Raw genomic sequence first — 27,988 nt, forward strand, 5'->3', positions numbered from 1 at the left:
AAAAGTCTAAACAGGCAACTAATCAATAGCACTTGAAAAAGGTAGGCTCCTATATTGACCTTAGAGGCTTGGGGATAAATAAGATAGGCATGGGTTGCAGAAGGGATGTACTGAAACTCCTTACAAAAGAGTCACATATGAAACCCGGTTTGCAACACTGGATAAAAATTAAATCAGGAATAATTCTTCAGGGACCACATACTTTTATTCAAAAGTTAGTAAAAAAAAAAAAACAAAAAAAAAACCAGCAACAACACATACACTCATTTAATTGGTATTCCAGAATAAATTGTTATTCATTATAATCAACCTGAATGAATGCAGCCTTTCTCTGGCATGTTTGTGGGATTGGACACACCGTGACTTCCCTCACGAAATACTTCATAAGATGGTAAAATTCAACAGCAACTCTAATCTAGACACATCCCTGCTGAGGCCCACTTGGTTACCCTGGAATGCATCACAGAGCCACACCCAGCCACTCTGCCCTCTACACGCTAGGCTTTGTGCAGTGTTTTAAAGCACGTTTCACTGTGAAAGTCAACACTCAGGCCATGAGATACTGGCTCTGAGAAGCCTGTGTAATATCACAGAGAACATTTTAAAGAATCTCCTGAATTAATGCAGTGATTCTCAAGCACTAATTTTGCCTCCTCCTACCGCAGCAGGGACATTTGAAAATGTGTGGAAACATCTTTAGTTGCTATAACTGGACCGGATGCTACTGGAGTCTAGCGAGTAGAGGTCGAGATGCTGTCAATCATTCTGCAGTGTACAGGATGGCCTTCCAGGATGATGAATCATCTGATGCAAAATGTCAATCATATCAAGGTGGATGATATGATTTGGCTCTGTGTCCCCACCTAAATCTCACCTTGAATTGTAATAATCCCCACTTGTCAATGTTGGGACCAGGTGGAGATAATTGGATAATTGGGGTGCTTTCCCCATGCTGTTCTCATGATAGTGAGTCTCAAGAGATCTGATAGTTTTATAAGTGTCTAGCATTTCCTCTGCTTGCACTCATTCTCTCTCCTGACACCCTATAAATAGGTGCCTTATGCCATAATTGTAAGTTTCCTGAGGCCTCCCTAGCCACGCAGAACTGTGAGTCAATTAAACCTCTTTTCTTTATAAATTACTCAGTCTCAGGGAGTTCTTCATAGCAGTGTGAGAACAGACTCATACAGTGGAGAAAACCTGTTTTAAAGGGTCCACTTCCCTACCTAATATATTTATTATTAATTACTTAAAAAATATGAAACACAGAACTGTAGTCCAGGCTGTTCTCAGAACTAAGGCTTCAGCAACAACAAGGCAGAGTCCCTGCCCTGAGATTACCTCCTAACTAGCAACATGACCTTGGGCAAGATACGTAAACTCCTGAAGGTTGGTCCCTTATCTGTAGAATACTAATAATAATATCTAAAGTGTACATTTTTATTAGGGATTAAATAAGTTTATAGACAAATTCTCTTTTGTACCTCTCCTCAAATCCCATGTCCCCTTCCCACCACCCCTTTGGAATGATTTGCAACATCTTATCTAAGGGACTCCTTTGGTTTTAGATACCTTCAATTGCCAGTACGTTCTTGATCATGTTTGATGAAAACACACATTTTGATGTTAGTCCCATCTGGTAATATTCCTTATTCTTTGCTTTTTCACATTTGCCATGGGAGTTGCTGGTGCAAGCAACAGGTGGAAAAGTTTAAGGACAAAAGGAACACTTGCTAAATAGAAGTTTATCTGCCATCAAAAGCCATCTGTTGGTCAACAATATTGGCAGACTGGCCATAGTACAGCAGGTACTGAAGCAGGCTGTGGGAAGTACATGACCGTTGTATAGACAGACAGCCCCATGGAAATAGAATTCCACAGCAACTTTGAAGCCATGTACAACTCTCAACCTAAGTTCCAAAAAATCTTCTATGATGTTTCAATTTGCAAAAGAGAAGTATAAGCAGATCCATAGAAATTAAAAACGAATAATCTCCAAATCTCTAAACTTTGTTCAATGGTGTAAAAGGATCTCTAAACTTTGTTCAGTGAAGTAAAAGTACTTATTCTGCTATAAGGTCTAGGCAAGTCCAGAAAACTTGCCCCTTAGTATGGCAATGGGACAGCATCAAAGCCTCACAGTTGTTCAGTGCTTACAGGAAGCCTGGTGGCATGTCTCAATCCTTACAAGAGCCAAGAGAGGTGGATGCTGTAGAGATGACAATGGTGTGGCTCAGGAAGGCTGAGGAGTGGGTGCAGCCTCTGTGGTGTAGACCTCCTTAGACCTTCTTCAGCACCAAGCATAGTGCCTTGAATAATTCAATCTTTAATGTTTCCTAAAAACAAAGATATGCATAAAGACCTAATTTTACGGGGTCAAGAGTCAAGAGAGATAGTCTACTACTTTGGGTGTGTCCATTTTTAGATTACTTCATGTTTGCTTACAAAAAGCCAACTGGATTTCTAACGTAAATGTGGTCTAGGCATATGTGTCCCCATTTCCCTGATGGACTTTTCCTAAGCCAATGTACAAGCTCCTCAGACTGAAAGAAATAACAGTTTTGCTGACCCTGTGTTGAGAGTAATTATTCAACTTTTGATAAGAAGGCATAATAGATTTCCCCAATTCAGGTAACAAAAGAGGTCAGGGTATCAGAAAGGATTCAGAGACCTGTTTGTGGGTGCACAATTTTCTGTCCCTCATATCTCTGTATAAGAATATCAAAGTGTAAAAATGTGATTCTGCCTTGAACTTCTACTCACATGGGTGAGATGAAATTTTAAATATCAATGGTTAACGCAGCTGAGAAATGATCAACTAACTACACAGAATATAAAAAGACACTTCCCTTGAAATCTGAGAAGAGAATGTAAAAATGCAATACTTGGTTTGAGGTGTTTTTCTTACTTATAGTTTCTAAAGGTTGAGAACGCTGGGTGTGATGTGACAATTCATTTTGCACCAGCCCTGCTGTCCAGGCCTTCACCCAGATGTCTGTGTTGAGGTCCCAGACTTCAGAAAAATGAGAGAACACGTCGACCAGGATGACAGAGAGAAACCCCAAAGCCATATGTGAAACTTGATTTCTCCACTGGCCAGGCAGCAGGAGTCTGAGAGCCTTGATTTAACAGCTGGAATTTGAATTTAATAAAGCCTCAAACAGCTGCAACAAAAAGTGAAAGATTTCTGACAAGTAACCCTGCTAAGTGTGGATAAATTCATTGTACTAATTAATCTTACTCTAACAGTAAAGTAATTCGATTTGAGTATCTTCCACTGAGTAGGGCAACATAATGGACAGTGAAATATACAGTTTCCATTGGTAAAGATTATAAATTAAAATTTTGAATTGTGTTTGCTTTGCTTTCAAATTTTAGTAACACTCATGGAGATTAAATTGGTCGTTAGAAGGCACACTACATACAGTTTGGTACCTGAATACAATGACAAATAGACATACATTATTTTTTAAAAATTTTCAGTATTCCACTGCCTAATTTCTTTTTCTCAGCAAGAAAATTGCAGTTTTCAAAGCATTTGATATTGCAATGACTTATAACTAAATAGTAAACCAATCTTAGAACCTGTCTTTTAGTGAACATATGTTCTCATTCATGTTGGCAAATATGTAAGGGTGAAATGTTGGTTGTCAGGTGTACATATATTCAGCTTTAGTAGGTAATGCCTAATAATTTTCCAAAGTATTTTAGCAATGTTAATTAATATCTTGTAATGTTAATGTTATAAAGAATAATGTTTTCTCCTTTTCTACTGATTATTTGGGCTAACATATTGCCTTATATGTTACTTTTTCTTGGAAATGCGGCCTCTGTGAAATGAATGTAGATACTTTTATCCCATTGATCATTGAACTCTCTTCCTAAAGGGAGCTGATATCCCTCTGTGGCACCCTCATCTGGAGACAGACGTCCTGAGTTTTATCTATTTTCTTCTGTTATGAGTAAGCTATTTAAACTCCTTGTGTTTCAGTTTTGTCACCTGCAAAATTGGGATAATAATAGCTCCTACCTAAGGGTGTCATAGTGTGAAATAAATAACATTATATATAAAGTGATTAGAAAAGTACTAGACACAATGGAAGGGCCTGAATTATGGGTTAACGCAATAAATTATAACTGCAATAAACTGATCAGTGGAATACCATTTTATTTGCCATTCTTCTCTTGGCTGACTTGCCAAAAAGTAATAAAAGAATAAAAGAAGGTCCGCCAGCTACTTCTGGGAAATAGCTGTCTCTCTTTAAAAAGAGAGAGATGACTGGTCATAGTGGCTCCTGTCTGTAACCCAAGCACTTCGGGAGCCTGAGGCAGAAGGATCGCTTGAGCTCAGGAGTTTGATACCATTCTGGGCAACATAGTGAGACCCCTGTCTCTACAGAAGAAATACCAAAAGAGTGCAGGGGGCATGGTGGTGCATGCCTGTGGTCCCAGCTACTTGGGAAACTAAGGCAGGAAGATTGCTTGAGCCCTGGAGTTTGAGGTTGCCATGAGCTATGATTGCATCATTGCACACTTCATCCTGGGGTAGGAGAGTGAGACCATGTCCAGAAAAAAAGAGAGAGAGAGAGAACTGCACAACGGAAATATTTTTGTGCTGCTCTCACTATAGATTGGAAGTTTCAGTTGTGGACATGATATCTGGAATTTCGGCAGCCACATTTGACCCTGAAGAGACAAGAATGAATAGAAAGCCAGAATCCCAAAATACCCCGATTGAAAAGGAAAGTCTGCTTTCCTGATGACGCCAGAGATCTGTGGACACAACTTGCATTGACCTGCCTTTGCATTTGCTGTTAAGTACCCAGTAACCATAACTATCATTAACCTGTTTGTTCGGTGTGCCATGTCTTGCAATCAAGGTATCCTAAGTGATATAATTCAAAAGCCAGAAGGGGTAAAGGCATCCCAAGGGATGTAGGAAAGGTTTTTCAGATGTGCCATCACTCCCTCTCCTCACTCCTGAAGAGAGGCTTCAGGAGCAAGCCGACCATAGCATTCCATACAAATGTACAAGGTTGCAATCAGCGTCTCCTCATCTCCTCCATTCTTCCTTCCCTCTTTCTTCTTTTGCTGGCCTCTTTTCTGCTCCTCAAGCACACCAAGCATCCTCCTTCCTTAGGACTTTTTCGCTTGCTATTCCCTCTGCAGAAAGTTACTTTCCCCAGATGACCCACGCCTTTCTCACTCATGTTCTTCAGGTGTTCAAACATCACCTGGGAGACAGGCCTTCTCTGTGTAAACTAAATCAAGTGCAAGCACTTCCCTTCACTCTCTATTGTCCCTGCCTTGTTTTATATACATCGGCACAGTCATCACAACCTGATAATTCATTGTTTATAGCCCCTTCCACCATATTATCAACTCTCAGGAACTTTGTTATTTATTTTTTGCCGTATCTCCAACATGTATAAGAGTGCCTAGTACATAGAGGGTGAACAAGAAAAATTTGTTGAATAAATTTCTTCAACAGACATGGATGAAACACCTACTAGATACCATTTTATACATAAAATACATAAAATAATTATACATTTTATGTATAAAATTATACAGAAAATAATTTACTAGATCTGATGAGCTATCAGTTTTATACACTTAATGTGAAAAGTAAAGATATCTTAAGGGAAGCATAAAAATCATATTCTAGCTATAGAATAAAACACATTATACTACTTTAAAATGCATTCACCCTTTGAAATGAAAATATAAGAGCAAAGAATTAGTGTTGATTAATGACAGTTAGTGATTTGTAAGAGCTCCCTATTATTGCAAAATCAATGCTTCACCAGCTTCTGAATTCTCAGACAGATATGGATTAATTTCTATTGACAGAAATAGCAAAGTCTTTATTCTTGGGTCTGAAAAGAAGTTTATTTTAGACTAAGATGTTTATGCATATGATTCATTTCCTAAAGCCCTGAATATTAAGACATTCTATGGTGCGCTCATTAAAACCCTGCTTTGGAATCTCACTTTGGCGTTACTTGATACTGTTTTCAGGGTCTGTACCTTTCTAGGTTTTTGACCCCAAACCTGACTGTAAGATGCTGAAGAGCAGACACTGCACTTTCACATTTCTTGCAGGCCCACAATGCATCCTCAAAGTGAACACAAGCAAAAAGTCGGCACCAGGGATGTGCTGAATCGGGAGGAGGTACTGCTCAGCGGATGAGACCTAGGCATGGAGATCAAACAAATCAAGGTGAGATTTCTTCTCTGCCTCTTACTATCTGTGTGACTTTAAGCAAGACCTTGTCTCTTTAAGCGTCAGTGTCCACACTGACAGAATGCATGTAAAAAAAATCAATATTTATCTCCTTAATTCAATCAAATCAATAGAAAAAACAAATAGATAAATATTGTCTAAAACAAATAATAGCATTCTCTAATTCTGATTTTCTCCAAATGACTATTTCATCTTCAGTTACACTCTCTGACTTCCAGAACATGGATTTTGTTCCAGAAAAATTTCCCTTTAAAGCCTGCCTCATATCACTTCTAATAGTGCTTTCGTCTCCTTTGCATTTTCTGAGTATTCTCTTAATCTGAGGTTCTCTAACAAGTTTTGTCGTCTAATTTCTATACTTTAGAACATTCTGTACTCATCCAGTGGACATTCCTATAAGGACAATTTAGAGAACTGGATATCTATGAACTTTTTTTTTCCGGTAAACCACATATCTATACTTAATAAGTATGATAGTGTCTTAAAAATACACAATTTTGTACACATTCACCTCAAGGCTTGACATTTGGGTCCCTGTTAGAAATACATATGTTTTCTGCTAATACTTTTTAAACTATCCAAGCAGATAACAACACACCCAGAACACAAACAGCAAAATGTTTGCAAGAGAATTAGTGTAAAATGCCAGGAACACTTACGCGTATCTTTCTTGGTTTGCAGGCTCCTCTCTGAAAAAAAGAGTCCAAATGGCTCACGTGCCACGGAGAAGAAATCTCTACAAGTTGCAGCATAAATTAATGTGACATGGACCTTGCAATGGAGAAGTCAATTCTTAAAATTAGAAATCAATTTCTGACCCAGGAAAATGAGTTGGAACCAAGTAGTAACCAAATATCTCTATGGAGTATTCTTTCTAAGACAGGTGGGTGAGGCCTGTAAATCTTTCAGGCTAATTAAACCAGTTAATTTAATGCAAAACACAGCTTTTTGTTTTAAGATTTTTTTTTCCATTGAGAATCTTTTAGCGGTTGGTGATTGTCTCTGAGACTTTAACATCTTTCTACTTTTATCTGCTTTATTTATAATATTTGTATACTCCCCAATATTGCTCTTTTGGGGGCAGATAAAGGGGCAGGTGAATGGCTGGGCTCGTAAGCACAAAAATGACATCCATTCTCTATCTACATTTATGTCTCTTCTATGCATTCACATCTATCTATCTATCTATCTATCTATCTATCTATCTTCTATCATCTATCGATTTACCTGCCTATCTCTCCTGTATCTGTCTTCTATATCTACATTCACACCTTTTCTATATTTATACCTTCATTCATATTTGTGTTTGTGTATTCTACAGATGTATCTACTTTATATATTTTACATCTATATCTAAATCTGTATTTCTCCATCTATGTAAGTTTTTTGGTTCTCCACTTTATAAATCCTGTTATGGGCTCAATGGTGGACAGAGCCAAAAAAGGATTTTGGAGCCAAAAAAAAAAAAAAAAAAAAAACCTTTCAAATGTGGCTTGCTTGTAAATATAGAAATCGTGCAGTTTTGCCACTTCAAAAATTACCTGCTGGGCATTTTTTTCACCTCTGAGAATGGAGTTTGACTGGCAGTGAAATTGATGGCTAAAGAATTTAAAATGTTTCTCATAATTCTTCTTGAGGAGAGATCTCACCTTAAATCCTGCTGAGTTGATCAGTGTGTTTGCATTATTGGGATATTAGAGTTTAAAGTTGCATCTATTGCAGCAGCTCCCTAGTATGAACTTCCTCAGAAGGGAAGTAGAAGTTGAGCTTAAAAAGAAATTCCATCACCTCGAAGTAAGGTCACATTCGAGGTGTCTTTCAATGCTACTGATGCATCAAGCCACTTGTCTATTTTATCTCTAGCTAGAGAGAGACAGATAGGTATCTATATTCATAAATCTATCTATCTATCTATCTGTCTGTCTGTCTGTCTGTCTAGCCATCCATCCCTCCATCCCTCTGTCCATCTGTCCATCCAACTGTGCATCCATCCATCTATCTATCTATCTGCCTACCTATCCATCTATCTATCTATCTATCTATCTATCTATCTATCTATCTACCTACACATCTATCTACCTATATATCTATCTCTCTCTCTATCTACCTGCCTACCTATATACCTGTCTATGTATGTATGCATCTATCTATCTATCTATCTATCTATCTATCTATCTAGCCATCCATCCCTTCATCCCTCTGTCCATCTGTCCATCCAACTGTGCATCCATCCATCTATCTATCTATCTGCCTACCTATACATCTATCTATCTACCTACCTGCCTACCTGCACATCTCTCTCTCTACCTATACATCTGTCTCTATCTACCTGCCTACCTATATACCTGTCTATGTATGTATGCATCTATCTATCTGCCTTCCTACCTATTCATCTCTCTATCTATTTACCTATCTACCTACATATCATCTATCTGTCTGTCTGTCTGTCTATCTACCTGCCTACCTACCAACCTATATATCTGTATGTCTATCTGACTATCTAATTGAGAAACTGGGCAGGCAAAGTGGTTAATTTAAAGCATAAATTAAATCATGTTGTTCTTGTGCTTAGAAGCAACATGACTTTCCATTTTGCTTAGAATGAAATCCAAACTCTCCACCACGATGAGCCAGGCCTGTGTGACAGCTCCTGCTTCTGCTGTCCACTTCGTGCTCTTCTCCTTCATCCATCCCTACAGCCACAATGGGTTTCTCTCTGCACATCCAGTAACAGAGAACTTTTAGTCGGCATCAGACCTCTTTGACAAGGTGACAGTTTAGCCAAAGGAATCCTGCATGAAAAGAATCTGGCCCTGCAGCAACAGGGCAAAGGTTTTTCAGCCTTCTAGAGCAGCTGGTGGAAAGGTCCTGAGGGGTAAGGAGCCCAGCAGGCATTGCAATGCCCGTTGCAACCTCAGATCATTCTGCTTAGTGCTCTCCAAACACTCACCGCTATCTGAAATGACCTGGATGATTTGTTTGTTGTCCGCCCCACTCATACAAGTTCAATGAAGGAGGAGACTGTCTTGTCTGTGTCATTTCCCAGGACCCTCAACCTAAACTCCTGCATATGACACACTAAGTGCTCAGTGAATGTCTGGGGAATAAAGGAGCTGGGTGATTCTTTTTTCTTTCTTTCTTTTCTTCTTTCCTTCCTTCTTTTTTCCTTCTTTCTCCTTCCTTCCCTCCTTTCTTTCTCTCTCTTTTTTTCTTTCTTTTTCTCTTTCTTTCTCTCTCTTTTTTTCTTTCTTTTTCTCTTTCTTTCTTTCCTTCCTTCCTTCCTTTTTTCCTTCTTTCTCCTTCCTTCCTTCCCTCCCTTCCTCCTTCCTTCCTTTCTTTCTCTCTCTTTTTTTCTTTCTTTTTCTCTTTCTTTCTCTCTCTCTCTCTCTCTCTCGACAGGGTCTCACTCTATTGCTCAGGTTAGAGTACGGTGATATGATCGTGGCCCTCTGCAACCTCCACCTCCTAGGTTCAAGCAATTCTTCCACCTCAGCCTCCCAAGTAGCTGGGACCACAGGTGCATGCCACCATGCCCAGCTAATTTTTGTAGCTTTTGTAGATATGGGTTCTCACCATGTTGCCCAGGCTCATGGGCTCTCTCAAACTCCTGGGCTCATGTGATCTGCCTGCCTTGGTGTCCCAAAGTGCTGGGATTACAGGTGTGAGCCACCAAGCCCAGTGGGCCCTGCATCTTTCTATGCACAGATTTTCCAAATTCAACGTAGGTAAACTCGTGGCTGCTCTCCATCCCCGTGTTCCCCCCTGTTGCTGGTTTCTTTGCAGAATCCCTTCTCTTGTTGCCTCTTGTCTCTACCCTGGAGAACCAGGTTCACTTCTTAGCTATTATACAGCCTCACTCCACTTCCAGAAGTAACTATAACCCTTTGAACACCTGGTTGATATCTCTATTAGCTGCATTTCCTTACAGAACTTACTTGTCTGGGTTAGAATTCTTGTTTTTTCACTTCCTGCATAACTTTGGGCAAGGTGCTCACTTTCTGTAGTACTGTTTTCTCACCTATACAAATAGAAAGCATAATAGCACTTGCCCCATAATGTTGTTAGGAGGATTAAATGAGCTAATACATAGTCCACCCACAGAACTGCAGGCCGATGTCATGGTGACCCACGAGCAGACCCAAAAAAGACCCCTGAAGCTTAAAAGCATCGCAGAGCTCAGCATAACCAAGCAGAAGAAGAAAAAGAAAGGCCAAGACAAGGTGAAACTCAAGGAAGTGATGGAATGAGCAAAAAGATGAAGGAGCAGAAGCAGTGTGGCCAGGACAAGCGGACCCCAGCCCAGGTGGCCTTCAAGAATCTGCAGAACAAATGGAGAGGATCCTGAAGAAAGCATCCAAAACCTCCAGGCAGAGCGAGGAAGACTTCAGCTGACACCTGCTACACACACTCCAGCATGACGAGGTTCCGGCAGCCAGCTGGACGACGTGGCCTCCGCCCTGGGGATGGAGCAGCAGCTTTGGGAAGCGGGAGTCCACATTGGAGTAATGTCCGTTTCCTTTGGTATTTTCTAGAAACACTGCTTTGCATGCACCCTCAAATCTCCTCCTGCAACAGTGCTTTTCAGAGCTGGGCACCCTCATTCTGGAACTTGATTAAAGTGAAACAGTCCTTTTACTCGGTGTAGGTTTCTTGGTGGCACACAGAAAGTACACCTTTTCGTGTGAATGGGAAGTTTTAAAAGCTTATCCAGAAGTAAAGGCCACTTTTGTGTCCATGTCTTGTAAAAATGTTTTTACCCTCGAGCTGTGTCTCACCCTCTGAGGCCAGCCAGCTGTCTTCGCCTGGACGAGATGAACTGCAGAGGATCAGGGGCTAATGCCAGCATGACCTGCAGGGTGCAGACTCCTGGGAGACCCAATGTGGGTGCCCTTCCAAGCCTCCTCCAGCTGTTCCCTGGAGGCCCCAGGAAAGCCACTTGCAGCTTTGTGGTCCTCCAACGGCCTCCTCGGCCACCTGGCCGGTGAGACAGTGCAGCCTGATAGAAAAGCAGCCATCTAAGGCAGGGATGGACAATGTGCCTCGTCCCTTTCTGAGTTTGTCCCCCTAGATCCACCTTCCAAAAACTGCTAATGGGCACCCCAAGGAGCCTCTTGAGTTTACTCAGAGTTGACAGATCACATGGGGCTCTTTAGCATCCCTGTGCCCTAAGGACACCTCAGGGGTGACACGACCAGGACAGAGCCCCAGCACAGACAGACATGGGTGCAGTCAAATGGTAGAGCCCAAGTACCAGTGCTGGAGGGCCAGGAGGGCCTGTGTGTGCCAGGTAAGGGTCCACCTGCATGTACTATTGGGAAAAATGGTCTCTTTGGGGGAGAAATAGCCTCTGTTAATGTAGATATTTAAAGAATAACAAAGGCAGAAGAGAAAATCCAAGTGTGGAGTTTGGAGTTGTCTGCAAATTGTAGAATAAAGCAAAAACTAGTTATTAAAAAGTGAGCTCATATAGACAAATAAGTTAGAAAATCGATGTATTATCATAGTTTGATAGATATTTACTTTTAAAATTATAATTGTAAAAATCATAGTTCTTTGAATCATCAGTCTATATAAACTTTACTCTCATCAGACTAAAATACATTTTAGTACAAATGAAGGGATGGCATTCCATTTATTTTAGAATATTTTCACAGAAGATTTCATACATCTGGCAAAATGTAATTATATGTTAAATACATATCTCATTTCCACATTTAGCGTATAAGAGGAAAATTATTTGAGGTCAAAATTCCTCTTGAAATTCCTTTAAATCAACTGTAAATTATAGAGTATGCATGTATTTGTGTATATAATCCTTTTAAGTAATAACTATGCCTCTCAAAGTGTTGAAAGTCACTGAGTTAGACCAAAAATTTAATGAAAGAGAAAACAACACACAAATAGGTAAGAAGCTGTCCAGTCCTTATCATGAATCCGGCATACTGGAGAAGCCACACGTGTTCCTTCTTGCCTGCAGGGTTGACTCCATTGGGTTCCGCTGCTGACCTCAGCAGACAATCCTAGATTATCTTGTTGTGAAGATTAAGGAGATCGTAGACAACACCTTGCTAAGGATTGAGTTTTAATGCTGGTGCTTTAATTATCCTTTCATGCTACAAAACCATGTGAGGCAAGGTATTAACATCTAAGTTTTTTTTAAAGCATCAAGAATTCCAAAATCAGGTACAAAATCAAAAGGCAGATTTTCAAACAAAACCTTTGAAAAGTGGTTCTTTAATGCTTAAAGGATCGCCCCCTTTTCTAGAACAGAGAAGTGTCAAGAGAAGTGAGCAAGAAAAAATTTCTTTGGACAGAGCATGGTGAAGAGTCATCTTTGTGTTTAAAGGCAATCTTGAAACTCATGGGCACTGTGGTCTGGGATCTGAGTCCTGCTTAGGATGTGTGAGGCTCAGAAGGGCTGGTTTCCTGTTGGGTATCAGAGCTGGGAGGTGCTTCTAATCCTAGAAGGGACCTGGGCTCTCAGAAGGCACTGGAGGAAGGAGGCTTCATGTCCTGTGCACCAGAAATGGGTAAGTCCTGAGCTGACTGTGACATTTGGCATTTATTGTCCAAAGAGAGATGTGTTTGAATATGAGCATGTTTGCTATTGATAATTATGCATAAAAAATAGACAAGGCTGGGAGTTACGCCAGGCAATCAGAACTCTGTGGTCCTCTAGCCATGCAGAGAACCAGCCTGGAGCCATTGAAAGGGCACCCTTGGAGGGCAATGCGGCCTGGGCAGAGTCAGAGTGGGGTGGATGAACAAATAAAAGCAGTTGTGGAGGTTCAGGAGGGGTCTGCAGAAGTACACTGCGCATAGCTCAGGGGGATCGCCATCTGAGTGCCCGACAGGGTACCTTCCAGGAGCCCAGAGAACGAATCAGACTGAAACTTCCACCAGACCAGAGACCTCAAGCCAGCTGAAGACAGTATGTCACAATCTCTCCTATCTCTTTTGTGTCCTTTCTTCCCTTTCCTTCCCTTCCCCCTCACCAACCCTGGAAAGATTAGAAATCCTGGAAAGAAGAGAGGGGAGAGAGAAGAGAAACTTTTTCCGCCATTTCCTGCTAAAGTCTTCCAGCTAGAGCTGGGAAAGGAAATAATTTAATGTAGAATTGTATTGGAAATTTTCCGTGATATTTTGAATGGATTATTCTAATTTAGACTGTTTGCAACTTTTAGGGGAACACAGGACTACTACTGACCCTAAGACAGGTGGTGGCAAGTCCTGGGCTAGCTGAAATTTTCATCCATTTACAGGAAAGATTAACTCATTGGAGAAAATTGAAGGGCTCAAGGAGACAGAATAATTGCATTTTAATGATATCCCATAAATTGCATCTTCAGTGTACTTATTACTAGTGATTTTCTTGTGTTTCCGTTCCTCCTATTAACCAATACTTACAAAACACTGTGTGAATCACTTTCTTTAAGAAATACAACTATGATATGACTTCAGCTTACTGAACACAGGTTGTTTAAAGTTCAAAGCATTCGTGTAAATGTTTTCATTAATCTAATTCTTCTTTACAACAAAAACATAATCCCTCTGGCTTATTACAAAGAAAATCCCCCTTAAAACATGTTGAAGATATTAAGAAGTCTGATGTATATTAACGTTTCCCTCAGCTTCCTCCAAGTCAGTTTCAAATACTTTTTACATTTTACTTTCAGGCTTCAGATGGTGACAAGGGGGTCAATTGGGTGAATAGAAATATTCTCAGTACCCTACATTGAAAAGACTGCTGCTGGATCCGCATCCTAGGTTCAGCTTTTATGAGCAGCGGGGCTCAGGGGAGGGGAGATTTACTAAATACATGATCTGGAGGAAGTATAAAGAAAATAGTAATAAAGAACAATGCCTTGAAGATTGTAAACACTGAAAATTGGTGGCTGAGTTTTATCCTATCATTTAGGATTTTTTTTTTTTTCATCTTAAGGACAGAATTGCAGCAGGAACCAAGTGAGAGCAGAAGTTGTCTGGGGCTGTTTCTGGGAGGCTGGGTGTTGGGGGTGGAGGTGGGGAAGGCAGGGACCTGAGTCCCAAGGACTAGAACGAAGCCAGTGCCTTTCTCTTCCTTCCTGTAGATCTCAGCTTGGCTGGTCTTGGTTTGGACTCCTCTGTTCCCACAGCAAAGTCTTCTCCACAAGGTTAAACAGCACCCATCTCTCTCTCCAGCCTTTGTCTCTGGTGGCAAGGCTTTCACTCCAGTTTTAAACTTTAAAAATCTAGAGAGAGTCTCAGGCCTGGATCGGTTTCCATGCCTATCCTGAATCTATCCTGGGGGAATAGGCAGCTAAGACTGTCCAGGTTGGGCCAGGTTCCTCCATGAGGTCAGAGGAAGGATGGGGTGCACGCTGCTGTAAAAACTCAAGTAGAGGTTCCTCTTCAAAGAGACTTTCCTCCCCATCTAACTAGGAATAAATAGTAACTTCCCTTAGAAGCAAACTTTATTCAAAGACCTGTGCTAACATTCTTAAATATCTGCTAGCCGTAATGAAGAAATCAGTGTACTTCACGTTCTTAGCTCCCACAATTTAGCCTAAATATTCTAAATATTTCCCCGGCATACTTATACTGGACCAAGCAAGCATTAGGTCGTAGCCTGTTCCTCTTCCTTATTTGAAGGTGTTTTTACCTTTCTCAGCATTCCAAAAGTTACTTCCGCCCTCCTTTGTTCTCCTCTGCCTTTGCCTCTTTTAAAAAATTCTAAGTTACTAGCCAATCGCGACAGACACAGAATGTGAGGTCCCATTCCAGCAAACAGAAAATGGACACAGCAGCAGGGTGGACGCGTCAGGTTATAAATGACCCTGTCTCCTGTGTTCAGTGTCCTCTCGTGGCAAAATTGCTGGCGAGTGTACTCTTTCTGCAGAAAGTAAAAAGCAGTCTTGCTAAGAAAATTATATTTATGTTCAAATGCTACTTCTTTGCAACATCAAGAAACAAGCATTTCTAACACTGCTAAGAAAAAGGAGGAAAAAGCCTTGGAGTAGGATCAAACAGAAAGTTGGAGAATATTAGTTGTCAGTGTAAGTCCACTCAGTAAGCCTCTGAGTTTCTACCAGAGGCAGGCAGATACTGCTGATCGCTAAGGATCCAAGGACAAGAAAGGCATGTGGTATCCCTTGCAGATGGCACCCATTCACTGTGAGGAACAGAGCTGTCACCCAACAATCACAGCACACTGTGAGGAGCTAGCGTAGACATGTTAGAAAGCAGCATGTGGCAGCTCTCAGAAGGGGTTAGTGGTCTCTGCCCTGGGCAGGTAGGCACCAACGACCTCCTAAGATGCTTGATTGAGGCCTTGTACGGTGAGTAACAGTGTCCCAAATACAACAGTAGGAGTGGCTTCCAGACAAGGCATGGAATGGCATGGCCGCAGGCAGTACCTGAATGGTACCAAATTTGGGGATTCAAAGGAGTAAGCAGGAAAATAGAAGAGTTGCACCTACTCATGGATACACGGGCAGGTGTTAGCACGGGGGTATGGCCGCCACGCTAAAGAGCTGGTAACTTATTTCTTAGCATGGTTAAAAAATAAGCTGGTGATACGACTATCATGAAGAATAGTAACAGGGCCTCATAACTGTGGACTCTGGATAGGCACCATGCTTTTTGTGTTTCACCCTGTGAATAGGTGCTGTTCTAGTTCTTTATTTTATTTATTTATTTTTGAGATGGAGTCTCACTTTGTCACCCAGGCTGGAGTGCAATGGTGCAATCTCAGCTCACGGCAACCTCCACCTCCCTGGTTCAAGCAATTCTCCTGCCTCAGCCTCCCGAGTAGCTGGGACTACAGGCACAAGCCACCACGCCCGGCTAATTTTTGCATTTTTAGTAGAGACGGGGTTTCATCATGTTAGCCAGGATGGTCTCAATCTATCGACCTTGTAATCCGCCCATCTTGGCCTCTCAAAGTGCTGGGATTACAGGCGTGAGCCTCCGAGCCTGGCCGGTGCTGTTCTAGTTCTTACGGTGCAGGTGAGAAAACCAGGCTTAGAAGATCTGTATGCTTTATCCAGGATCCCTCAGACAGTAAATGGCAGATCTGGAAAGTCACCTCACTACACTACACAGCCTCTTGAAAAAGGCAATGCATGTGGCAAACAGAATATAGAGAAATACTGAAAATGAGGCATTATTACTTTCAAGCCAACGTCAGAACTAACAAATAACTAACATACTGGACATTATGGAATCTGTGAGCTCACAATTTGCCCTGTGAAACTCATCAGCATTATCTCAACTCCTCAGATGTCCACTTGAGTGGGCTGAATTGCAGTTGTATTTGTTTTACTATGATTTCTGTGAACCATGTTTTGAATTTCAACATTTCTTCATCAGAGAATAACCAACAATGATTTCAGGGAAAGAACAAGTTCCACTTTCTTACTAAAACTGGCTATTTCTTTTTTATTTATTCATTTATTTTTATGAGATGGAGTCTTACTCTGTTACCCAGTCTGTGATCTCAGCTCACTGCAACCTCCACCTCCCGGGTTCAAGTGATTCTCCTGCTCTAGCCTCCTGAGTAGCTGGGACTATAGGCAGGCACCACCACACCTGGCTATTTTTTTTTTTTTCTTTTTTGTATTTTTAGTAGAGACTGGATTTCCCCATGTTGGCCAGGCTGGTCTCAAACTCCCAACCTCAGGCGATCCACCCACAGCCTGAGGCCTCCCAAAGTGCTAGGATTACAGGCTTGAGCCACCATGCAGGTCAAGAGCCGGCTATTTCTTGAAGCATGCATATGTATGTAATAACAGTTCATATTCATGGAGCACCTGTTCCATGCTGAGCTCGTTACAGGTGGTCTGCATCTGAATTGCTAATTAACTGCCAAGGACTTAAGTGCGGTTGCACAGAAAAGGATTAAAGTACACACACAAAAAACAGTTACCGATTATGACAGAGCATTGTGGCCAGCCTTGAAGAGAGCAAGAAAAGAAAAAAGAATAAAAAAAAAATGGGAGAAAGGGTACACCAGGATGAAATAAGCCAGCTAAATAAGCCCCCTTAATAATCAGAAGTTGACTTCTGGAATCCATTTTTAATGTTAATTATTGATACTTTGAGTGCTGGGATTACAGGCGGGAGCCATCGCACTCCACTGGTGTAGCTATTTTGTAGCTATTTTGAGATTTTTTTTTTTTCACGATGGTAACCAAAGAGGGAAAATGTCTAAGTGCTAGCTTGACAGCATGGAGATGTTTTAAGGGTTGTCTTAGTTGTCTGACTTCTGAACTTTAAATATTTATGGAAGCATTAATAATAAATCCGTCTTTGCTGTTGACATTAATGGCAATGCCTGATCCTAAGGCATGGAGTTCACCTTGGCCTTAGAACCCCAAAGAAAAATTCCATTTGTCTCTGGAATAAGAGGCACAATTATTGGGAGGGGAAAAAAAATGCCTGCCTGACTCCAGAAATTCTTTCCATGGAGAACTTTCCTGATTAATTTTCTAAACAAGCGTCACTGCAGATGTTCTGGGTATCTCTGTATTCATTTCTTACACATGTTTTCTGAGATGTGCTAATTTTTGAGAAAACACTCTCCTCCCTACCTTCTCTTTCCTCTTAACTATATGGTATATATAATCCAGGCCTTTGGAAGAATCAATTTTATGCTTTGTGAAGCCTTCAAGACAGGATATTGGTGAAAAATCAGGCAGGAGAGGGGGTGGAGGGGATGTATTAGTCTCTTCTCATGCTGCTAATAAAGACATACCCAAGACTGGGTAATTTATAAAGAAAAAGAGGATAGTGGACTTATAGTTCCACGTGGCTGGAAAGGCCTCACAATCATGGCAGAAGGCGAAAGGCACGTGTTACACGGCAGCAGGCAAGAGAAAGCATGTGCAGGGGAACCCCCCTTTATAAAAACTCTCTCTATAGATCTCATGAGACTTATTCACTGTCACAAGAACGAGAGTTTCTGGGCCAGAGTGAATGCTTTCATCTACCTCAACCTTTTGCTTTAATAATACACACAGGAGACTGGAGAAATGGAGCACTGTCACTCAACTTACTGTTTTCAGCTTCTTAAATTTTTTCCCAGGTTCTTCTCCTTAATTCCTTCAATTCCAAAATAGACGTGGGCCAAAGACGATATTTGTATTTACAGCTAAGCTGCTCAGGTGCCTCAGTGAAAAGAATGAAAACTCTCTTGCCTCTCCCCACAGGGCCAGCCTATTCGTAGGTATAAAGCCTGGGCTGTCTAAGCAACGCGAAAGGAAAATATCTTGGGCCTTTTCAAGCTGGGAACGGCTTAAGGCAAACCTGCCTCCCATTCTATTCAAAGTCACCCCTCTGCTCACAGAAACAGATGCATATCTGATTGCCTCCTTTGGAAAAACTTCTCAGAAACCCAAAAGAATGCAACCGTTTGTCTCTCACCTACCTGTGACCTGAAAGCTCTCAGTGGGGGAGGGGGAAGCTTGCTTTGAGTTGTCCCTGTCTTTCTGGATGGATCTAATGTACTTCTTACATATATTCATTGACAGCTCATGTCTCCCTAAAATGTGTAAAACCAAGCTGTGCCCGGACCACCTTGGGCACATGTCATCAGGACTCCTGAGGCTGTCACCACCGTGTCTTGGTGTAACAAATAAACTGTGGCAAAATAAACTGTGTAAATTAACTGAGACCTGTCTCAGATTTTCTGGGTTCACAGAAATTTTACACAAAAGGAAAAAAGAAGTTTCCTTTAGTAAAAATCCTGGTTAAAACATCTCCCATTGCATCTTAAGGCTGTATATTTTCCTTCCTGTCATGTTGGTGAAACTTTCCGATGGCCCACATCCATTTGAGAGACAGGACTAGCTGGATTTCCTAGGCCGACTAAGAATCCCTAAGCCTAGCTGGGAAGGTGACCCTTCCAGCTTTAAACACGGGGCTTGCAACTTAGCTCACACCCGACCAATCAGATAGTAAAGAGACTTCACTAAAATGCGAATTAGGCGAAAACAGCAGGTAAAGAAATAACCAATTGTCTACTGCCTGAGAGCACAGCGGGAGGGACAATGATCAGGATATAAACCCAGGCATTCGAGCTGGCAACGGCAACTCCCTTGAGGTCCCTTCCCTTTGTATGGGAGCTCTGTTTTCACTCTATTAAATCTTGCAACTGCACTTTTCTGGTCTGTGTTTGTTACGGCTGGAACTGAGCTTTTGCTCACCGTCCACCACTGCTGCTGGCCTCCATTGCATACCCGTGGCTGACTTCCATCCCTCTGGATCCAGCAGGGCGTCCTCTGTGTTCCTGATCCAGCGAGGTGCCCATTGCCGCTCCCGATGGGGATAAAGGCTCGCCATTGTTCCCACAGGGCTAAGTGCCTGGGTTCGTCCTAATGGAGCTAAACACTAGTTAGTGGGTTTCATCATTCTCTTCCATGACCCACGGCTTCTCATAGCACTATAACACTCAGTGCATGGCCCAAGATTCCATTCCTTGGAATCTGTGAGGCCAAGAACCCCAGATCAGAGAACACAAGGCTTGCCACCATCTTGGAAGTGGCCGCCACCATGTTGGGAGCTCTAGGAGCAAGGACCCCCAGTAACACATTCATCCTTGAATGAGAAAATGTCTGGTCCAGCTTGGTATTGTAACGTAAACATGGTGGGTGCATTTTCTTTTCCTTGAATTCCTTCACTATTTACCCAAATTTTCATTCTAACTTTCTCGAATGGAGCATAGTCAAAGCGAATGTCCAGTAACCAAGTAATCTGAGGGATGGAGAAGGACTGGGGCTGCCAGTGGTCTGGGTAAGGAAGTTGCTCTGTTGCTTAGTCTTCTCTGTGTTGGGGGTTTCCACTGCCCTAGGGAGCAGCCGTCGGAATCTGGATTTTGGTCTGGTCTGGCGTCCATGCTGACAGCTCACACGGCCAAGTTCAGCCCCTTTCGTTATTTCTTTCTGACCCAGTAGAGAGATGGCTGGCCATTCTTGGCTGGCCCCTGCTGTAGGTCCTGGGGGACCTGCCTGGGACTTCCCATCACTGGTGTTTTATAAGCTGATCATCTTTGAATGAAAAGGGCTCCTCAGTGATGTGAGCCACACCTGCCTGGTGGGCTGCCCTCTCCGTGTGCCCACTGTCATTCACAGTCAAACACAGTGGTGGGTTTGGCCGAGTTCTCTGTACCAGCTGATGCTCCTTAGGGTGCAGGTTTCTGGAAGCCCTGCTCAATCTGCTTTCAACAAAACAGAAGAAGTCACTGATGAATAGAACTACAAAGCCCAAGAGTAGAACTGACTGACTAGACTCAGGGGCCGGAATAATGAATCCAGTCTCTCTCTCCTTCTCTGTGTCTTTGGTAAATGTTAGATTTCATTTTCAGATTCCACTCACCATCTCAGGCTTCTATGATCCATATGTTACTGATACCTGAGGAAAAAATGTAGTATCTGTATCTGATAATTTCTTAGGAGTCCCAGAACTCACACTAATAATCAGCTCCACCTCTTGAAAATTCATGATAATCAGCTCAACCTATTCAAAATCCCAACACTTGACTGTGGCCACTATGTTCAGAGGGATGGAGTGAAGAGGACTGGAGAAGCCCCAGTCATGTGCCTCCTGGTTCCTAATGACAGCAGCAGGGAAGAGGGTGGGTTTTTGATGCTCTAATTGGTCAGAAGGAAAAACCTCATTAAAATTCCCAGGTAATAAAAATAACTAAATATAAATAAAATTTGGTACTGTGAGCCTAACAAATGAGTTGGCACATGAACAACATCAACAAGAATTGTCTGCCCTGATAGCCACTAATTACCTCTGGGTGAGGCAGGACCGTTTTGCCAGAAGAGGTTCTGCGTCTTGTGGCTATGGATGGCTCTCTATTCTTGTTACCAGCCCATGAAAATGATACAGCTCCGATTAGTGGAGGAACACCAGGTTCTTCATCTCAAGTCCAATTAGAAAAAAACGATGCAGACACACGTGGAGTAGTTTTAAGGAGCAGAGAGTTTAATAGGCAAGAAGGAAGGGAGAAGACAAAAGGAAGAAGCTCCCCTGTACAGAGACAGACGGGGGTTCTCCAAATCCAAAAGAGGAAACCCCAAGTGAGATGGATACCCGCCAGGTATATGTAGAGGCTGGAGGAGGTGGTGTCTGATTTGCTTAGGGGATTGGTTTGACCAGGCATATCATTTACATGGCCCTGGAAAAAACTGATCCTCCCACCCTAGTCTTTTAATATGCAAATACAGGCCGCCATGGTGTTCCACACACTTGGGGATGGGTGGGGTGGCCATGTTGCCAGGAACACCTGGGGCAAGGGCGAGAAGGCAGAGGGATTCTCCATGTTTGGGTGGACCTAGTTTCTAATGGCTCACATTTGCATATCAAAGGTTGCCTGTTTGGCTCTAAGAGCTGGGGCTTTCCAGCTAGACAAGAAACGTCTTTAAAAATGAAAATTTCCCAAGGACCCCTTTTTCTCTCTATCTGCCTAAAAAAATTTATTAAAAACTTCTACCACAAAAGCATCCTCCTTCTTTAAATATTCCTTTGTTTATTTTACTAGGGGGAAAGAGCTAGTGTTGACACCATTGTTCAATTTAAAGACCTAATTGAAATTACTCGATTTTACATAAATTCTCAGAATAGGTATCAAATTCCCTGGATCCATAATCCACATAAAAAGAGAGATTAGGGTGTTCAGCGCCTTTCTTAATATGCAAAACTAAAATTCTGGATGCTATTAATAAGATAGTCCCTTCTTTTTCAGACTGTCAGAAACATTACAGCCAAACAAAGATCTGGTTTACTTTTCTCAAGGAAAGTGGAACTGATGTTGGAATTGCGAGGAGATTTAGACATCATCAGAAAACAGTTCACGTCATGATGTTGGAACCTTTCTTCTTTAGTTCTGTCGATGTGATATAAAAGAGTATATATTTTATTTAAATTTCCATCTTTATTCAGTTACAACTGATAAATAAAATTGTAGACATAAGGTGTACAATATGATGTTTGGATATACGTATACATTGTGGAGTAATTGCCACAATCGAGCTGTTTAACATATCCCATCTCACATCATTACCATTGTGTGTGTGTGTGTGTATGTGTGTGTTTAGTGAGAGCATTTCATATTTCAATCCTTAGCAAATTTCTAGTCTATAATACAGCACTATTATCTATGGTACTAGGTATAATGCAGTACATAGATCTCCAGAACTTACTTATCCTACGTAAGTGAGATTTTGTACCCTTTGACCAATATCTCCTTATTTTCCTCTCCCTGCAGCCCCTGGCAACCATCCTTATACTCTCTGCTTCTATGAAGGTAATTAGGTTTAATCCACCTCCTAGGGGTAGCAGTTTCAGTAATCAAACACTCACATTCCTGCATTGATTAGCAAATGCCTAATCAGAAAGTCCACACTCCAGAAGTTCTCACTAAAGCCTGTCAGCTGTCATTTTCTATGTCTGCTCAACACTGGAGGGCTCACTAGCTAGTGTAATTTGTCTAGAAGTGCTTTTTCCTTGGAAAGTTTAGTGGTGTGTTCTCTAGCAACATGGATGTAGAAAATGGGCTTTCACTGACGAGAAAGGCAGATGGAATAAACTGAATCAGTCACTCCCCACACCTGCAAAACAAGGTCTCGCCGTCTCATAAGCCCCATACTCTGTACTTGTAGGGAATACACATGAAGTCAAATGCCTAAACCACACTCCATCCAGTCACTGAGATGGCAAATTCTGGTTGCCAGATACCAACTGTGACGGATTTCTTCTTTTAGAACGTTGTCATAGCTGTCTCATGGGACTCTTTTAGGGCATGTGTTATGGACTGAATCGTGTTCCCCAAGACTCACGTGTTGAAGTCTTTGTTTTGTTGTTGTTGTGGTTGTTGTTATTGTTGTTGTTTGAGATGGAGTTTTGCTCTGTTGCCCAGGCTGGAGTGCAGTGAGGCGGTCTCCCCTCGTTGGAACTTCCACCTCCCAGGTTCAAGCGAGTCTCCGGCCTTAGCCTCCCAAGTAGCTGGGATTGCAGGCATGTGTCGCCACACCCAGCTAATTTTTGTACTTTTAGTAGAAACAGGGTTTCACCATGTTGGCCAGGCTGGTCTTGAACTCCTGACCTCAGGTGATCCACCTGCCTTGGCCTCCCAAAATGCTGGGATTAGAGACGTGAGCCACCACGCCAAGCCTCATGTTTTGAAGTCTGAACCTCCAATGTGACTGTACTTGGATATAGGGCCTTTAAAGCACTAATGAAGACTAACTGAGGTCGTAAAAATTGAGCCTAATCCAGTTTGATTTGTGTTCCTAGGAGAAGAGGAAGAGACATGAGAGATGTGCACACTGAAAAAAGACCAAGCGGGGACACAGTGAGAAGGTGGCATCTGCACGCCAAGGAGAGGGACTGGACCTCAGAAGAAACTGAGCCAGCCAGCACCACACTTTTGTCTTTGACCTGCAGCCTCCACAACTGTGAGAAATACCTTTCTGCTGTTCAATCCATCCAGGCTGTGTCATTTTGTTATTGCAACCTCAGAGACCATTACAGAATGTGTGGTTAGATCACTTACAAGGATACAGGATCTGGGTATCGTACAGTCTACAGAATGTATGGACCGCTATGTTCCTGATTGATAATATGTATTATCAAATACTCACGTGTATGGCAGAATTTGTCCTATACTTTGCTAACACTTTGTTTCCTCTTAATCTGATTGTGAAGTTGGAGAAAAGGCTAATCCCTTGCCCAGCTCAAACTCTGACAACTATGTAATATTATTTCAAAAATGGTTGCTCATGACCCAAAGGGCTGAGGCTACTTCATGGCATTTGCTCTTTGACTCACCTGGACAATCTCTAGAAATACACCTGAAGTTGCCTGCTGAAGTGCCCAATATTTCCCATTGCTCTAGGTATTTTTAGAATGGAAATGAGATGATAATGAAGCCTGAGGTCTTCTTGAAGTCATTTGGTTGGCTTTCTTGGCTCTAACCAGTTTCAGCTGGTCTGGTTACCAAGGGAACATTTTATTGCAGGCATCCTTAAAGAGTAACAGAGTTAGGACTGGATAGAAATTCAGCTTTGTCATGTAAGCATTACACTAGGTAACACTAACACCAGGGAAGAGAGTCCCCTTCTCACGTGTGGGTCTCTGTCACCAAGGAGGTGGTGGGGTGGAGCTCTGGCTGCCAACCAAACCCTACATCAAGACTTTATTCTCTTCTTATGCTCTAGAATTTCACAGTAGTTTTGGAGATAGGACATTCCTTAAACAAAGATGGAAAGCTATAACAGGTTGCTATTGATCCACTGCATACAGCTTGCGTGTCTGCAAATTATTCTGGTTGACTTGTATCCAGTCCTGGTCATACAGAGCCTTCAAAGACTCACCGGTTCATTGTGGAAACACAGACATTTAAAAACCTCCCATGTTGGCCGGGCGCAGCGGCTCTGTAATCCCAGCACTTTGGGAGGCCAAGGCAGGTGGATCACTTGAGGTCAGGGGTTTGAGACCAGCCTAGCCAACATGGTGAAGCCCCATTTTTATAAAAAATAAAAATTAGCCGGGCGTGGTGGTGGGCGCCTGTAATCCCAGCTACTCACGAGGCTGAGGCGTGAGAATCGCTGAAACCTAGGAAGTAGAGATTGCAATGAGCCGAGATCATGCCATTGCACTCCAGCCTGAGTGTCAGAGGGAGACCCTGTCTCAGAACAGAAACAAAAACAACAACGAAAAAACCTCCCATGTTCTTAGGCTCTGGCTCTGTCCAGGACATCGGCTGTCCGTAGAACAACCTGAGGGCTATTTCCTAGCCACTAATTCCAGAGGTTTCCGAGGGTTTTATTCCCTCCCTCTCTGAACACTGCAGTCCATCAGGGTTTCAAGTAGTCCTGGTTTCCCAAAGTCTTGGTTGAAACATGAAACACGACATTTGACCAAAAAAAAAAAGGAAAAAAGCCCCTATCCTAATGCAACAGTGACCCCAAAACAATTCAGCAAGTGCATCAGGCCTCATAGAACCATTTGTTAAATCAACTCTTTCAGCCTCTGCCAATGGCCATTCTCTCCGTAAGTCTCAGGCAAAATTCCCAGTGGGAGGCAAATGAAGCCATGTCTACACGTCTGCTGTCCTCCCTCCCACACACCCTCTCCACTTCCGTCCTCGGTAGGTCACGAGGTCACAATCAAAGCACTTATGCAAACTTAGTGATTCTTTTTTTTTTTTTTTTTTTTTTTTTTTTGAGACGGAGTCTCACTCTGTCGCCCAGGCTGGAGTGCAGTGGCCGGATCTCAGCTCACTGCAAGCTCCGCCCCCCGGGTTTACGCCATTCTCCTGCCTCAGCCTCCGGAGTAGCTGGGACTACAGGCGCCCGCCACCTCACCCGGCTAGTTTTTTGTATTTTTTAGTAGAGACGGGGTTTCACCGTGTTAGCCAGGATGGTCTCGATCTCCTGACCTTGTGATCCGCCCGTCTCGGCCTCCCAAAGTGCTGGGATTACAGGCTTGAGCCACCGCGCCCGGCCTTAGTGATTCTTTGTAATTTCTTATCCATTGAATCTCTCATGCTCTGCTTTATCAGTTTTCCATGACCATGAGACACTCGCAGAATAAGCTGGCGCTTGGGACAACTGCAGATGAAAAATAGATCATTGGAGGTTGTGACCTAGCAAGAAAGATTAGGTTTATACATAGAAATGTTAGAAAAGCAGAAGCCTAGGAGAGCCAGGTGTCACCATTTTAAAATTAACTCCATCTTTAAACTTGCAACACACATTCCTTGCCAATCATGACCCATGGTCATAAAATATTTACTGCTGAGGAAACAGCTTGGCAATGCCTGCAAGGACAAACTCCTACTGCAGCAGAAAGTTCAGATGTCCCAATATCACGTAACAACACACACTTTTAAGAAATGTATAATCATGCTTTCATGTACTTGTAAACTAAAATGCCAAGGATAACTTTCTTTAAATGGCCAAAGTACTAAATCTTGTCACACTGTCAGCCCACCCCCACACAGAGATAGCTCAGCTTTTACATAGATATGACCCTTGTGTAAGAATAGTTTAAACCAAAGACAGGGCATTCCTCTTTTTGCTTTCTGAGGACACCCTACTCTGAATCTGAACAATTTTCAGTAAACGATCTCTTCTCACTGCACTCTATGACTCGCCATGAATCCCTTTCTGCGCGAGGCCAAGGAACCCTCTCTTGAGGTCTGGATCATAGGGACCCCTTTTTCCAGCAACACAAACATTGACAATATAAAAACAAAGAACATGTTTATGATATCGATATCTATATCCATAAGTATACCTACCTCAAATCTGTCTCTTTATCTAGTTATCTAACTATATGTCTATCTGTATCTAATTTCTAACACATTGTTGTAGGAGGTCATAACAGAACCTCGTATAAAGTGACAGTCTCTTGCTTCTATTTTCTATTATTTCCCATTCAGTTCAGGTAAAAGTCTTTTTGGAGGACCCTCCCCAACACGCGCTGGAACAGTTACTCTAGCACAGCCAGTCCAGCCTGGATCTCATTTTTGCTTCTTCCGGACTTCTCCCTGTGCAGATGTTACACTCACGCTCTCCGCTGGCCTCCTGCTCCTGCTCTGAAAGCGAGCAGTTGTCTCTCTGGGTGGCATTTGAAGTCAAAGTTGGGTATCTTGACAGTGCCCTGGTATTCCCACTGCAGGAGAGTGGCCTCTTCTGTTAGCAGTGACAGTTATTACAGAACAATGCCTGGAGAGATGACAACTCAGAGCAATTTCATTGACTTTCCCCTTGACAACTCAGCTCCCACATTAGAGCGGGTGAGGCAGTGCTTAGGAATAACAAAGCAAAATCGTGAAGCCAAGACTTCCTGGAGTTTGCTTTCTCACTGGATTTCAATTTTTATTATTATTATTATTATTATTATTTTGAGATGGTGTTTCACTGTAGTCACCCAGGCTGGAGTGCAATGGCAGGATCTCAGCTCACTGCAACCTCTGCCTCCTGGGTCCATACTATTCTCCTGCCTCAGCCTCCCGAGTAGCTGGGATTACAGGCACTCGCCACCACGCCCAGCTCATTTTTGTATTTTTAGTAGAGACAGGGTTTCACCATGTTGGCCAGGCTGGTCTCGAACTCCTGACCTCAGGTGCCTTGGCCTCCCAAAGTGCTGGGATTACAGCTGTGACCCACGGTGTCCAGCCTTTTACTAGATTTTTGGAAAATGCCATAGAATGATTCAGGGTTCCAGATTCAATTTACTACAAGGTGAAATAAGTGCGCTGGTTAGCAAGTGGCTGGCTTTTCTTTGGTGTGAGGATAAAAAGAGGGTGGCTTCTTTCTATGGCTTTCCAAACAGTCTCCATTTCACTTAGTTCAAAAACACATAATGTTCATATAACGAAGAAATGATACATATTTGAGGTGATGATATGCTAAGTTGCCTAATTGGATCATTCTGCCATGTATACAGGTATCAAAACATCACATTGTATGCCATAAATATATACAATGACTATTTGTGAATTTTAAATCAAACTATAAAAATTCCATTACACTAATGTTCTAAGATGACTTCTGAGACATTTAGCATGTGTTGAGTACTTATACTAAGTCTCTCACTGCTTCTAGTCATTGAAGAGGTTTATACTATAAGTAAACATAATTATTATCATATTCATTTTACAGATCAGGAAACTAAAGTGCAGAAATAAATATTTGTCGAAATCTGCACAAGAAAGAGTTTCAACACAGGGCTAGCACCCAGGGATAT

The 27,988-nt window shown here is 42.2% G+C and overlaps 1 pseudogene; it reads right to left on the minus strand.

Moving 5' to 3' along the window:
• Positions 1-3,125: 3,125 nt before the first annotated feature.
• Positions 3,126-24,992, minus strand: LOC117090775 (annotated as a pseudogene).
• Between the last annotated feature and the right edge of the window lie 2,996 nt (positions 24,993-27,988).

The sequence above is a fragment of the Trachypithecus francoisi genome, unplaced genomic scaffold (genome assembly GCF_009764315.1).
Source record: "Trachypithecus francoisi isolate TF-2019V2 unplaced genomic scaffold, Tfra_2.0 Lachesis_group11, whole genome shotgun sequence".
NCBI lineage: Eukaryota > Metazoa > Chordata > Mammalia > Primates > Cercopithecidae > Trachypithecus > Trachypithecus francoisi.